Below are 13,710 nucleotides of genomic sequence, written 5' to 3'. Positions count from 1 at the left end.
AGGTCAATTTTCCAGGGGGATGTGGGCAGGCTAATCAGTGATCAGCTTTTCTGCTGGCACTTAGATTGGTCACTCAGAGGTTTGGACACGCCTCTGAGGACACAAAGAGTTAAAAGCAGGAATCCAGGGGGGTTCGGCCTCTTTTAGGTTCTAGTTTCAGCAGTGGAAACATCTCCTCCCCCCTGCTCAGCTCTGGGCTGAGTGGGGGAGGGAGAAACCACATAGCAAAGCTGAAGACAACCACGCGGTAGAACATAAGTAAGCTGGGTCCCAGGGGGAGAAGAGAGTAGACAAGACTCTGGAACTGAGCTGTCCCATCTAAGATGGAAGAGTAGAAAACTGTGGAAGTGCCTTCCGTGTGTGCTCACCCCCTCTTCCCCCCAAACTCCGGGAGAAGGTGCCCAGCCACCTGGGGGTTGCCCAGCCTGGGAGTGCTTGAGCCTGCACCCTGCTGGGAGATAGAAGCTGTTAACCCTTGCTTGGCAGAAAGAAACTTTTCTTAGACATTGGTTCTCATAACTTGTAGTTTCAGAAGAGAGAAGGAAGTGGCCTAGGACCGAGATGATAAAGCACGATTAGAAAGAACCCGATAGGCAAAGAATGAGAAGAGTAGCTTTCTGAGCTGGACTTTCCTTGCATAATGTTAGCCATAGACTGAAGTTAAGTCTCTTTTGAACATAAACTGCATTTTAGGTAGATACAGCTGCCCCTGCTTTTGCTACAGTGACTGGCACTTGAAGAATAGAGCGAGCAGAGAAGAGAAGGGGAGGGTGTAGTAGAGCCCTCTGCCCTCAGGGGAGACCTGCTCTTAGAAGCTCAGCCCCTGGGTAAAAAGGGGAGAGCTCAGCATGCAGCATCCTTAAAAGAGCCCTGTATGCAGTTTTCAGCCTGTGGACAGCGGTGAGAGCGCTGGACATAGGAAAAAGAGAGTGTCACCCTGGCAGACTTCTCCGGGCGGTGCCAGAGGTGACATGGGAACACATAAGGGGTAGACCCGTGTTTTCTGAAGAACAGTCTGTGGTGCGAGAGAGACTCTTCTCTCCCTTGCTAAATTGAAGATTAGGTTTTTTTTTTTAGTGGTGATTGTTTGATTTAAAACCCAAAAGTTTGGTCTGTGAAGAGTAATGTATGGGAGGTAGAAACTAGGAAAAGAGAAGAAATGTTCTGAGAAGTTTTTATTTTCTGTCTCTGTGTGTGTTTAAGAGTTTTCTGTCTCTGTTCTTATGTAATGTAATAAAGTTTTGTTTTTTTTGTTTTCAAAATTTAAGCCTGCTCTGCTCTGTTCCTGATCACATCCCACAGTAGTTGTTAGAGGAAAAACATATATTCATAGGTGCATTAACATCTAGCCAATGCTAACCCATGACACCAGTCCACCAGTCTACTCATCAAATCCATCTCCCCGCCATTTAGAGAGAAAGATATAGTGGGGAACCATATCAAAGCCTTCACAGCAGTCCAGATGGATGGCATCTGTAGCTCGTCCTTTGTCCATTGACACAGTCATTCCATCAGACAAGGTCACTAGGTTGGTCTTGGAAAGAGTGGATGAGAAATTTCTGTAGGAATCTCCTTATTCCAGTTTTGCCATGTCAGTGAAGTATCCTATGTAGAATTTGGTGGAAAGCAAGAAAAGCAGGTGCCAGAAGTTTAATATGAGTAATATTTAAGTAGAGATTAGAAAACTAGAGATGGTGAGGCTGTAGACAAATGTTTAGTTACCTCAAGGGAAACAAATCACATTTTTAGGTGCAGAGATAAACCAATGTGAGATCAGGGAATCTGTGAGAATGAAAAATATCTTTCTAAATAAAGGAAAGGAATAGGAGTGACAGCATATGAAGTGTGAGTTTACTTAATTGCTGTGTTGAGAAAGTTATAAGTGCCTTTCCAAGGTCACTCAGAGAATGTAATCCACATCATTTTCCTTTCAAGAGTCACCCTAGTTTATGCTTAATTAAACTATGCAAGCTCTGCACACTCTAGAAAATGCCCTTTTTATTACACTGTATGCAATTTGCATTTCTGAAGGGCATTTGGGAACCATGACATCACCAGAATGAAGGGCTTCTGGTATCATTCCTCCCATTTTTATTCATTTGTAATTGTTGACTTCTATTCCAAAGTTAATTTCTATTTCCTGCTTGGACATTAGCACTGGATTGTACAAGAATGCTCATTTTCCAACTTCAGTGGCTGTTTCAGTTCTTCTGACTCAGCAGCCCCTTGGGGCTGACTCATCCTCCAGTTGCAGGTGTGCCCTGGCAGTTAATTCTTCATTTTAGTCCCATGAATAAAAGGCCAAGGGGTCAAGAAAGTACTCACCATGCAAAGCTGGTGGGGTCAATGTAGATGGAGTCTGTTCTGGCACATGGACGGGGAGAGCTGCATGTGGATTAATCTCTCTCTTCTGTGTCTTCCTTTTGGTCTTGCCAGTACAGAAAAAAGTTTTTCCAGAGTTTTGCAGAAAACAATGAGGACAGGACGGTGTAGGTTTACTGGAAACGCTTCTGAGAGCAAACTAGAAAAAGGCAGAGGAAACAGAAGTTAAATCAGCAACCCTGGTTAATGGCATCTGCCTACTATTTGTTTGCAAACTCTGAAGCCCAGGGGTCTCCTTGGATCCCCATCTTCTCCTGGTTCCTGCTGACAGCATTTTCTGACTCTGCTTTGTGCCATTAGCATCTGGGGAGAAAACTGCAGGCCTTCCATTTCAGAGGAAGGCTCATTACAATTATCTGTGCCTCTGTCACCTCAGGATCTGATTATGGTGCTTGGGTTGCACCTTGCAATCGTTACAATTAAGACTTAATGAAGTGAGTAACTACCGAGTCCTGCAGTTACTCCCCACAAACTTACTGCAGCTACCTCTTTCTGAGGAATATCTACCACCCAATTTTTATGATTTGTAATATTGGAGCTTGTCCTATGAGCTCCCACACAGCTGGGACTGTGAAAGCCTGGCCATCTCTCCTTCTCTGTTACAAAAACAAACTGGATGAGCTTAGAGCGTATTGCTGGCTGAAGATGGGTGCAGGTAGAATTAAGAAAAAAAACAACAAATAACGACATTCACTGCTTTTTGAGCTGGAAAATGATAAAGGAATCCTGGATGACAACTGTGTGGAGAGGGCTGTACTCACATCCATGCTGAATTCCAGTCCCACCCATATGACAGAGCAGGTACAGAGGTGCAGGCAGCTGGTGTGCCTGAGCCAGCCCACTCCAGCATTGCAGGAGACACATGGCACTCACATGCCATGGGTGTCGCCGCTGGCCCAGACACAGCGACAGGCGTCATAGGGGGTCAGTGTGCGACCAACGCAAGCAGTACTGACTCCTGTGGGTTCTTTGCCTGGCAGAGGCTTATGCGAGCGATGGAGATTCGACAGGCAGTGGAAAGAAAGGAGGAAACAATTCCAGACGAACAGAGGGTTTATTGCAAACACCTCCTCAGCCCGAAGCTGTTCGGGGGGAGAGGGGTGTGGGGGGTTTTTGTCCGAAGGATTCGGAGGGGGGACAAAGGGGGTGGCCAGCCACTGCCAGCCAACCGGGGCAGGTTGCCAGGGGATACAGGTGTAATAGAACATCACTTGGACTAATCAGGGGAAAAATAGGAGGGATTTACAAAGGCGGGAGAAATGACAGGCAGCTAACCGTGTGTCGCATGACAGGTGCCGGAGTCATGTGAGTTAAACAAAGGAACAAACGAGGGGTGGGGTACAGGGAACCCAACAAGTACAAAAGTATAGAAAGCCTAACCGATTAAATTAACACACTGCCACATAAACTGACACTTTAATACCTTTCTGCCACCCTTGGCTTAAAACAGAATGCACATATGTGCAGGCACACTTGCCAGTCCTGTGCTGCCTTGCTAGTAACAAATAGTGATTGGTCCCTCTGCATTTCTCAGACATGGCTGAAGGCAGATTTAGGGGTAAAATGAAAGGTAATAGAGAGTTTATCTTCTTTCCATTTTCTTTCTTTGCCTCTGTCTTCATAATTGCTGGGAGATTATTATGTCTGAATCATCAGACTTGAAGAATCATATGCCATTTCCCCTTAAATGACAGCTGAGATACTTATCTTTATTGTTGTAGGGTGTCTGGTAGCAACATCTGCAGGTCAGCTGAGGACAATTTGTCTTTTGATATTTTTGCTAGACTATCAATGAGGGCCAGCTGGAGCCAATCACGGCCTTTTGGTGTGGTGGGCAGAGGAGAACAAAGAGGTTCTTGTAACTTGGCACCAGTTACTTGCTGATGTGCTAACAGCTGTAGGGGAAGGGAGGGTGAGAATTACCTTTTGAATTTGGGAGTTTATGAAGATGCTGAAACCTCAAGGCTGCCAAATGGAGGTGTACATGTCTTTGTCATCTTGCTATAAGCACTGGGCCGTTTCAGGGAGTTCCACTTCAGTGAGCACTGAGAGGGAAGGATCCATTTGCAATATGTGGACTGTAAAGAGAGCTGTGCAAATCAAGAAGAGCTCTCTGTAGTGACAAATGCTGCACATTTGCTGCAGTCATTAGTAGAAGCACACTAGATTCCTTAGGAAAAAATGCAGGAATGCTCACATTTTCAGTTGCTATTCAATTCCTTAGGGTGCTGTCTTTAGCGTTTGCTTTACTGAGTCTCCTCTCCAGATTTTAGTTAGTGAACTGAATATTAATTTTGTCTTCTACCTTTGTTGTCCACGTTGGTCACACCTGCGATAGGAAGGATCACCAGAGACAAGGCATTGTACAGAGTAAATCAATTCCATGTCATTTGCGGCACCAGAGTGTTCCTAAGTATAGACTTAGCTTAGTGACCTCAGTGAATGTCAGCAATCATTTAAGTCACCACCCAGCACTGACACTGGAGCTATTTAGGAAGTAATGAGTTGGCAGAGCACATTAACTTTTGGAATAACTGGGAGCTTGCTAAAGTCTGATGCATGCCCCACCTAGAGGTATAATTTAGTGAAGAGGGTGAGTCACTTCTGCTCCCAAGTGCAGCCCAAGGCACAAAGTTTGTCTTCATGAAAAACATCTCAGGCTCATCTATGGGTACCCTGCTGTACGTCACCTTCACTTGTCCACACTGACAGCTAGCTCAGGATTCACCCTTTAAGCTAAAGAACACCAGCTATCTGTAGTTATCCATACACACTGACACTGAGGTAAACACTGTAGAAATTATCTAGAGTCATAGCAACTGTGACAAAATGGTCTTTCACAAGCCCTTTGATCTGAGGTAACTCCTGAGTGGCTGACAGTTGTCTCCCCATGGATGGGCTAAGGAAAATGCCTATTGGGTCCCCTATTATTTGTAACAGCTTGGGTGATAGGAAAGCTCAACCCTCCCCAATCCCAAGGGGAGACAGGGTCTGGATCCCAGTCCTGGTGCTCCCCAGAGCCCACACTTGGAAATGAGAATAGATAAGCAACCACCTTTCTTTCTTGGAAGCAATGGATGGTTGACACAGACAGTATCTGAGGATGCCCATGTCTTTGGGGAAAAGACAGAATGTTATAAGCAGTGGATTTCAATTCTTCCAAGCAACCAAAAATTGGAATGGGAACAGCTCCTCCCACCTAGGGAGGGCACCAGCATGTGGCAACTGCTCCTCTAGCTTATTAAGTACAAAGCAAATTTCAGTCAGAAACACCTGATTTACCTGAACAATTCAGCAAGATAAACTGGAAGGAAGGTTGTTCCATTTGGTGCAAAACCCAAGAGATGGGATTTGGGCCTTCTCTTCCTTTACTTGGTAAAGTAAACCTGGCAATTGTTGTCACTGAGAAACCAAGGCACAGCACAGTTACAAACCATTTTGTGTGGGAACACAGATGACCAGATGGTCACAGCACCTTTCCACACGCCCTGCTTTTTACATCATGATCTTGAGTAGGTACTGAAATGTGCCACCTCAGTGTGCCAGGCAACCCTCCAGTCACAGGCATGACCCCCAGTAGGAATCAATCCTGAATAATTCTGCATTTTTATTTGTGCTCTCAAACCAAAATAGAGCCTCAGTCTGAGGTGGCTTCTGTGCAAGACAGACAATGTCTTTCACCAAGTTTGTTCTCTAGTGTCAACAAACCAAGTCTGAATTTGCTCAGTTTAAATGTATTTTCAGAAAAATTCACTGTTGGATACATCCTATTACACAAGTGTCTGAAAATCAAAGGAAAAACGATTAGGAAAGGATTCTATCTTCTGTTTTTTACTGTTTCTTCTCTCTCTGAAATCTTTCACATGCAGATGTTGATGGTTTGTCAAGCACACAAAAAAAGCTCCGTTTCTGCAGATGCAAGGAAATAGAATATCTAAAGAAATTACAAAGAGTAGAAGCAAATGAAAGATCTTTTTCAATAACGTGCAAGGTTACAGAAAACAAAGATATTCATGAACCCTCTAAAACTGAATGCAAAGCAGAGATTGTATTTACTTGAACAAGAGAGCTTTCTTTTGTCTCTTCGTATTTAACCGCAAATTATTTACATTGTCTCCCATGGCAGTAAATTCAATCCTTTGGAAACATATTTGCCTTTTGCAAATAATATCCATCACAATAAAACATATCACATTTGTTGTCAAGACCTGTATGAGTGTTATAGGTGGAAACTGAAGGTAAAAAAGAGCTGGTTTATTATACCATAAGTTCAGCACACCAAACTACTTAACCTCTTGTCTCTAGTCTTTCACTCTTCAGGTCAGCACACATGTGAAGTGTGACCAAGATTACACATTCCTTTTGCATGGACTAGAGATTGCCCAGTAGTGACCTCTGTGCCCAGTTAAAGTCTAGAGTAAAAAATTACTGCATATTGCTAGGGATTTCTGCCTCGTCCTGCTTGGCTGCCTACTGAAAAAGACATGCAGGTAGAGATTACTAACAGGTCGTTAAATGCCTTTCAAGAAATAGCATGAAAGAACAACTTCAACTGGTGTGGGTTTTCTTCCAGGCTGATGGTTAGGTAGGTAAGACTAACACCAAGAGCAAAATGTTTGATCCGTGTGATTGCAGCACTGCTGGGAACCAAGAGGACTGGGAGACCAGGGAAATTTGCCCACCTGACAGGGGTTCATGGCTGAGGCAAAGTATTGTACCAACACAGCACTTCTGCACTCTTAGATCCTCAGGTCTTCACGCTGCACATGGGGTTTTTGGGCTGGGCATCATTGCACTGCACACTGATGCAGGTGTGCCGGTGTGCTTCAATGACAGGAAATTTGGTATCCTTGGCAGAAAATTCAGAATTAAAGAAGAGGTCCTCCTTTTGGCTTTCTGGCTCTTTGGAATGCAAAGATTGTTTCAAAGATCTTTCCTTCCCTAGTTCTCAATTCCTCTGTTGACAGCTGAGATTTATGATAAGCAAGACAGAGTCACATGCAGCTCAGGTAGTGGAAGGAGGGAGGCCTGTTCTGGAGACAGAGGTGGTTTCTGACCAGGCACACCACACATCGTGCTAAGCCATCTCTGCTCCTCTCTTGGTGCAGCCTAGGCCCAGAGATAGGGTGGAGTAACCATGCAGACATGTACTGCTGCTGGGAGGGTGCTGGCTGGGAGGATAGCAGAGCTGGATTTCAGTGGGTTCTCAGCTGTTTAACTCCCTAATAAATGGCATAATTATGGTAGGTCAAGAAGAGACTCGGGGCTCTTCAGGTGGGAAACAGACCTGCAAATACCAAAGGACTTCTGCGGCAAATTGTGAGGAAGGAAAAGTGCATGGGAAGGGAGAGTGGCCAAAGACCTATTGTCTACATGGATGGGAAGGAATCTAAACCACCTATCAAAGAGCGGGAATAGACGTTTTGCTCTTTATTTGTACATGCTTTCCTGCTGTGTTCTGAGCTTCTGACTGCATTGCCTTCTGTCAGGCAAGATATTCCTCTTTGTAAACAGCTTCAGGGAATACAGTCAGATGTTTTGGACAAATGGGTGCATTCAGTCTTCTGAGGATTCAGGATGCAGGTTTAGCCCATTCTATTACTCATTTGGATGCTCTAAATACCCTGAACCATAACAATCTGACAGCATGGAAATGTAGTCAAATATTCCTAAAACAGTAGTGGAATACACAGCATATGTTGTGAAAACCTTTGCAGAGTTCAGCCACTGCATATTTCCACCTAAGTCTTGCATCTTATCCCATTGTGTGGTTGAGGATAATTGAAATTTGAGACAATGTTTTCCAGCAGTTTTTCTTCTAGTACTGCTGTGCAGTTCTGAGAGGGCTTTTCACTCTGAACTCTGCATAATCTGTGCCCTCAGAACTGCAAGAAAAATACACTTAAGAAAACCAAGGAACAGTAAACATTGGACTATTCCCCCTATGATTTTCCTCACTATTGGTCTAGTTTATGCTTCCAAAGACCATCCATTTATTTCCTCCTGGCTGTTAAAGCTCTTTCTCTCTTATTCCCTCTTTCTACAGCTCTTTCACCCTACAACTGAGATGAAAGAAAGAAAAATTTAAGGGAAAAAGATGGAAGACCTCTACCAGGAACGTCTTTCAAAATGAAATTTGAGGTATCTCTGTGGTATGAGGGTAAGAAGATGATTTGAGAGGTCTTTCTGTCTTTGTCTTTATTGTCTGCCTGACAGACAATAGCAGAACTGAAGTGTTAGTCTGAAATCGTTCCTGGGACTACATCCCTCAAGCCTTTATGGGGTGGTAGCATTCAAACAGGGCTGACTTTTCCCAGTCCCTGCCAGCCCTATTTGAATGGGAACCTCTCATCCCATTCCCAACAGCAGGCTGAGCCACATGAGCAATTTTTCAACAGAGTAAGCCCCAAGGGCACTTCTTGCCCCCTCTGTGTTGATTTGATTAATAGGCTGGACTGAGCAACACTGTCTTCCCAGAGCAACCTGACGTCACTGGGAGGGTGCAGTGGCTGCTTTCCAAACCCCGCAGCAGGGAGCACCAGGGCATGAGAGCTGACTTACAGAATTGTCCTCATAGGCAGTGACAAAGCAAGCAGGGACATCAGTCACAAAGAGACCAGGAATTTGACGGGGACAGCTGATGATCTACAGCAGCTGCATTTGATTTGCAGTCAGTTCATGCTACACTTCAGATGTTTATGTGTCTTTTTGGGATTTTTTTCTCTTTTATCATATCCACGGAATTATGCACATTGTTCCAGTTGCTGTGTATATTCCAGCCTGAAAAATTGTTCTCTTTCAAATCCCTGGTGGCCTGCTAAAGCCCCAAAACAAGCTGCAAGGATTAATTCCTCCCCAGATAAGATTTTCCTAAACCCCAACAGATAATTTGTTTGAAGTTTAATTTTAATCTGTTATTACACACACGGGCCTTATCTTCATTCCGAGTAGTTAGCAAAATTAAACAAGCCTCTGCAAACAGGAAAGGGAAGTGTGAAAGAGCCCTAGCACATAAGTGACACTCAGAGTTAAAGGCACTAATGGCAGGCTTATGCAGTGCTGGCAAGTCTGAGCCCTCAGGGGACTGGTGATTTGTCCTGCTCTTCATGACCCATGAGGCAGGGGTGCATCCTCTCCTCTGGGATCTCATGATGCTCAAGCCACCTCTGCCATGGTCCATGATAGGGTACCTAAGCCTTGCCCCTCCTTCTAGTTAACAGGATGCCTCACTCCATGGTTTCCCAATTCTTGCCCTTCTCCCTACATTGCAGCAGCTCTGAGTTTGCTCCCTAAGGTTCTGAAGAAATTACAGCAGCTGTGCTCAGTGGAACAGAGAAGAAAAGCAAGGCCACATCACATCTTGTGTAATCCATTGAAATGTTCAGTGAATCAGTGGTACCACTGATTGAAGTCTATCCTAACTGCTTTGCAGTGGATCCATATCCCCACCAGTGGGCTCAACTCTTCCCTTTTACCCATCATGACACAGGAGCCAGGGGAGAAGATTGCCTCCCTATTGCACCACTCTGCAAATAGGATTTGGGCCCTCAGTCTCAAGGTATAGGAGGGCGTCTGAACACATTAGCACTGCAGTATATTCATGATCAGGGTGATGTTTAAGGTCTAATACCTAGACAGCTGCCACTTTTGTGCTATTTCATCTCAGTCAGCAATGTCTGAACCAGAGCTCAGCTGAGAATGTTGTACTTCATATATAGTCTTGTCATTACAAAAAGCAAGACTTTCCAGGAAGCGCTCTGAAAGTCTCCCTTCTCCACCTGCAGTTGTATAAAAATTCCAGATCTAGAAAAGAGAAAAGGGACTACTATTACTGGTGACTTTAACCAAAAGTTCCATTGCTTCTGGAAAAGGAGCAATGCTGCTGGTCTCTGCCTTTAAATCAGTTTCTTTCTTCTTCAGCACTGCTATGACCACCACTCTCTAGGTCCCTCTAGAGAGTACATAAGTAATTCTGCTGCACTGGAGCTGAAAGGGATACTTGGAGTCTTCAATTTAGGCATATGATTAGGCCTCAGGAAATGATGCTGAACACCTGAGTTACATTTTCTACTCTTCCCCAAGTCCATAGGTCCATGATCAAGTCACTTAGGACTAGACTGAGAGGAATATCAGAAGTATATCATTATGTCCCTTCAGCATCCAGCCAAACAGTCTGAGGGCTGCCCTGACCTCCTGCACTACCCTTAGGTAGAAGCAGACACCTCAGAAGAGATGAGAAATTGTGGTGGCCATTGTAATATTTCCTAATCATCCAGATGTATTATCAATGTAATAATCTAATTTATTATTTTCCTGTGGGTATTAAAAAAATATTATTAATGAAATTTTTAATTTTTAAAGAAAATATTATAATTCAGACTCTCTTTGTAAAACAGTTGAACAAAAATTAAGCAAGCCAGTCTAGATTAAGGTTGTACAGTAACCTCCCATCCACACACTCTACCTATATGTAATACCTTAAATGCATTTATAAATGCATTTATAACTGTTAACCAGCTATTTTAGTGGTTACAGGTCTGCCACATATGTTTTAAGGACAAAGTAAAAGAGAGTGACTATCACTAGCTCCTCATATTTCTCATAAATGTGAAAAATCTAGTGTGTTGCTACCACAGAAATGAAGACTTGTTAATCCTTGTAAAGGCAGCTTTGTGGCATGGGAAATCCTGTATCTGAGAACCAATATGATGCATCAATAAAAACCATTGAATTCAGCCATTATTTCTGTTGATGGAGAACTGACTGTGTAATTTCATTTAGGGCAACCTGCAAAAAGAAGCTCTAATAGACAGAAAATATCTTCATTGTCCCTGCCTTGTAATATGGATAGATCTGTGTAGAGTCAGATGGAACTGAGAACAATTTGTCTCCTTATTAAGTATTACACAGCAAAAGAACAAGAAGTGACAGACCCAAGTTGCTGTAAGAAACATTCTGGTTAGAATCACAGAACAGGTAAGGTTGGGAGGGAGCCCATCGGGTCATCACTTTCTTCTATCATCAGATAGAAGGAAATAAATTAATGCATTGTGGTGAAACACTGCACTGTGTTGCCCAGGGAAGTTGTAGGATCTCTGTCCTTGGAGACACTCAGAACTAGACTTCACAAAGCCTTGTTAACCTGACCTAACTTTGACATTTCCCATGCTTTGAGCAAGGTGTTGGACCAAATGAGCTCCAGAGGTCATTTTTATAGTTCTATGATTTTATCATAGACACAAAAATGCCTTTGATGCATTAGTTGACAAGGGTTTTTATATTACCAAGAGGGAGCAACATGTTTCAGTTCACGTACATGAATACATACTCTATGCTGGAGGACTAAAGGCAGGACAAAAAACGCCTTATAGACTTCAAATACCTACATGGAATTTCACAACTTCAGAGAGCAGCCTCCTGCTCTGGGTCATGAGTGTGGCTGTTCCCTAGAGGTTAAACCACATCTTTTGTTGAGCATCTGACAGACTGAGTTCTATAAGTAAAAGTGAAATTTGAAGTAATTTTATCAGAATTATATTTTCAGGCTTTCTCCTTGCACTCATTTTATGTACTTTTCCCCCCTTTCTTCCTTTTTTTTCCTGGAAAGTATATACTACCTCCAAATAGGTAATATATACTACCTCCTTCATCTAAGAGGTCACTAAAATCAGGCCAGTTTAAAAGAGATTATTGGCAGCAGGCAACATTTCCAAACAATTTATTTCCATAATATTTTCCACAAATATTTTTGAGGGTTTTTTCTTTTACTTAAAAAAAATGAGCTATTTTGATAGCAAAACTATTAAAAACAGTATATATTCAAGTTTCTGTGAAAGTGTTCAGGAAATTTACTACTGCATGTGTGTTCCTCCTCAGCTTGCACAGTCATGCCAGCCTATTTGCTGTAAACAGTAACAGCATGTTGTAACTTCATACTGGGAAAAGGAAAAAAGTATTTTCAACAGCAGTCTGAGTAAGATTGTAAACAACATAACAAGCTGTGGAAAAACTAAAGTGATGCTCTCTTGCTGAACAAAGTCCTCTAAACACAGATAAGCCAGGTGAGGTACCTGGGTACCAATATGGCTAAGTGCAGATAGGGGCTGAATCTGCATTTCTCTGCTATGGAACTACACATATCCTGTGAGATGCAAAGCATGCTTTCCACGGACTGAAAGCCATTCTGATTCAAACTAAACATTGTAACAGTCTCATTAGAAGCAAGTTAGGTAATTTAGAGTAGTCTCAGTTAATTTAGGTCTCCAAATCCAAGGTTCAAGTGACCAAGGAAAAGTCTTCCTCTGTTTCAACATCTTGCCTTCATATGCCTCCAAACACTTCAAAAAACATGAACTAGAAGATGTTGCAGCAGCCCTCTTATTAGAGAGTAAAAATGAACTGAGGCACAGACTTCTTGTTAAACACAGCGTAAAAAAGGTCCTGCTTTATTCCTCTTTAGAGCTCAGCCATCCTGACTCCAACTATTCACTGACCCTGGCTGCAGCAAGATTGTGCTGTAGCGTGATGACCCTCCCCTTACCAGGTAACCCCCACTTTTATCTCACTCAGCCTTTTTGGATATAGCTGTTACTTATCAGGGTGAGGTCACCTGTATTCCCTTCTCCTACAAGCAGAAACTCAGGATTCAGAGACAAGGAGGCAGAAAACCTCTCACTGTTGTGACTGGTGAATAGATGACAGGACAGCAGGGAAATACCAGGTATTTGGATTGCCAATGGTATTGATATGAAAACTGATTTCTCTTTACTGCAACCACTTTTTATAGACTTTTTTCTTTAAAATTCTGTACCAGTTATTTAGAGTCATAGCTAACCTGCTAGTTTTTGTGGGGAAGCTGGTGCTCATGGTGATAGCACTGGAGAGCCAACTATGTTTTCCTGAAAGCACACTTCAATAAATCTTTATGCCAACAGAGCTCTGGGATCAATCAAACTTTCACATTCTGTCCAAATAAACCATATTTTCAGACCTTTTGGGCTTGATCCAAAAGAAAAACAGTGCTTCAAACACCTCAGATATTTTGAGAGGTAAATTCAAAACTCTCACTCAAACGTGGGGTCACCTTTAACAACTTTATTTATGGAAGAAAAATTCTCTCTGATCAAGAGAATGGTCCTGAAATCTATAATGGGATCTGATTTGTGAGGTTTGTTTTCATCTGGGATTTTAAGACTGTTGGCTCTTATTTTTTCATGTGCTATTGATTTGTGTTCCCTGACAGAACAAGCACCAGATTCATTTACATGAATAACCCCTGAGGCTTGAAATGCCCCAGTACTCTAACAGAACGCCTCATTTTTATTTATT

Source organism: Prinia subflava, chromosome 7, assembly GCF_021018805.1.
Source record: "Prinia subflava isolate CZ2003 ecotype Zambia chromosome 7, Cam_Psub_1.2, whole genome shotgun sequence".
Classification (NCBI taxonomy): Eukaryota; Metazoa; Chordata; class Aves; order Passeriformes; family Cisticolidae; genus Prinia; species Prinia subflava.
This window is presented reverse-complemented; position numbering follows the sequence as displayed.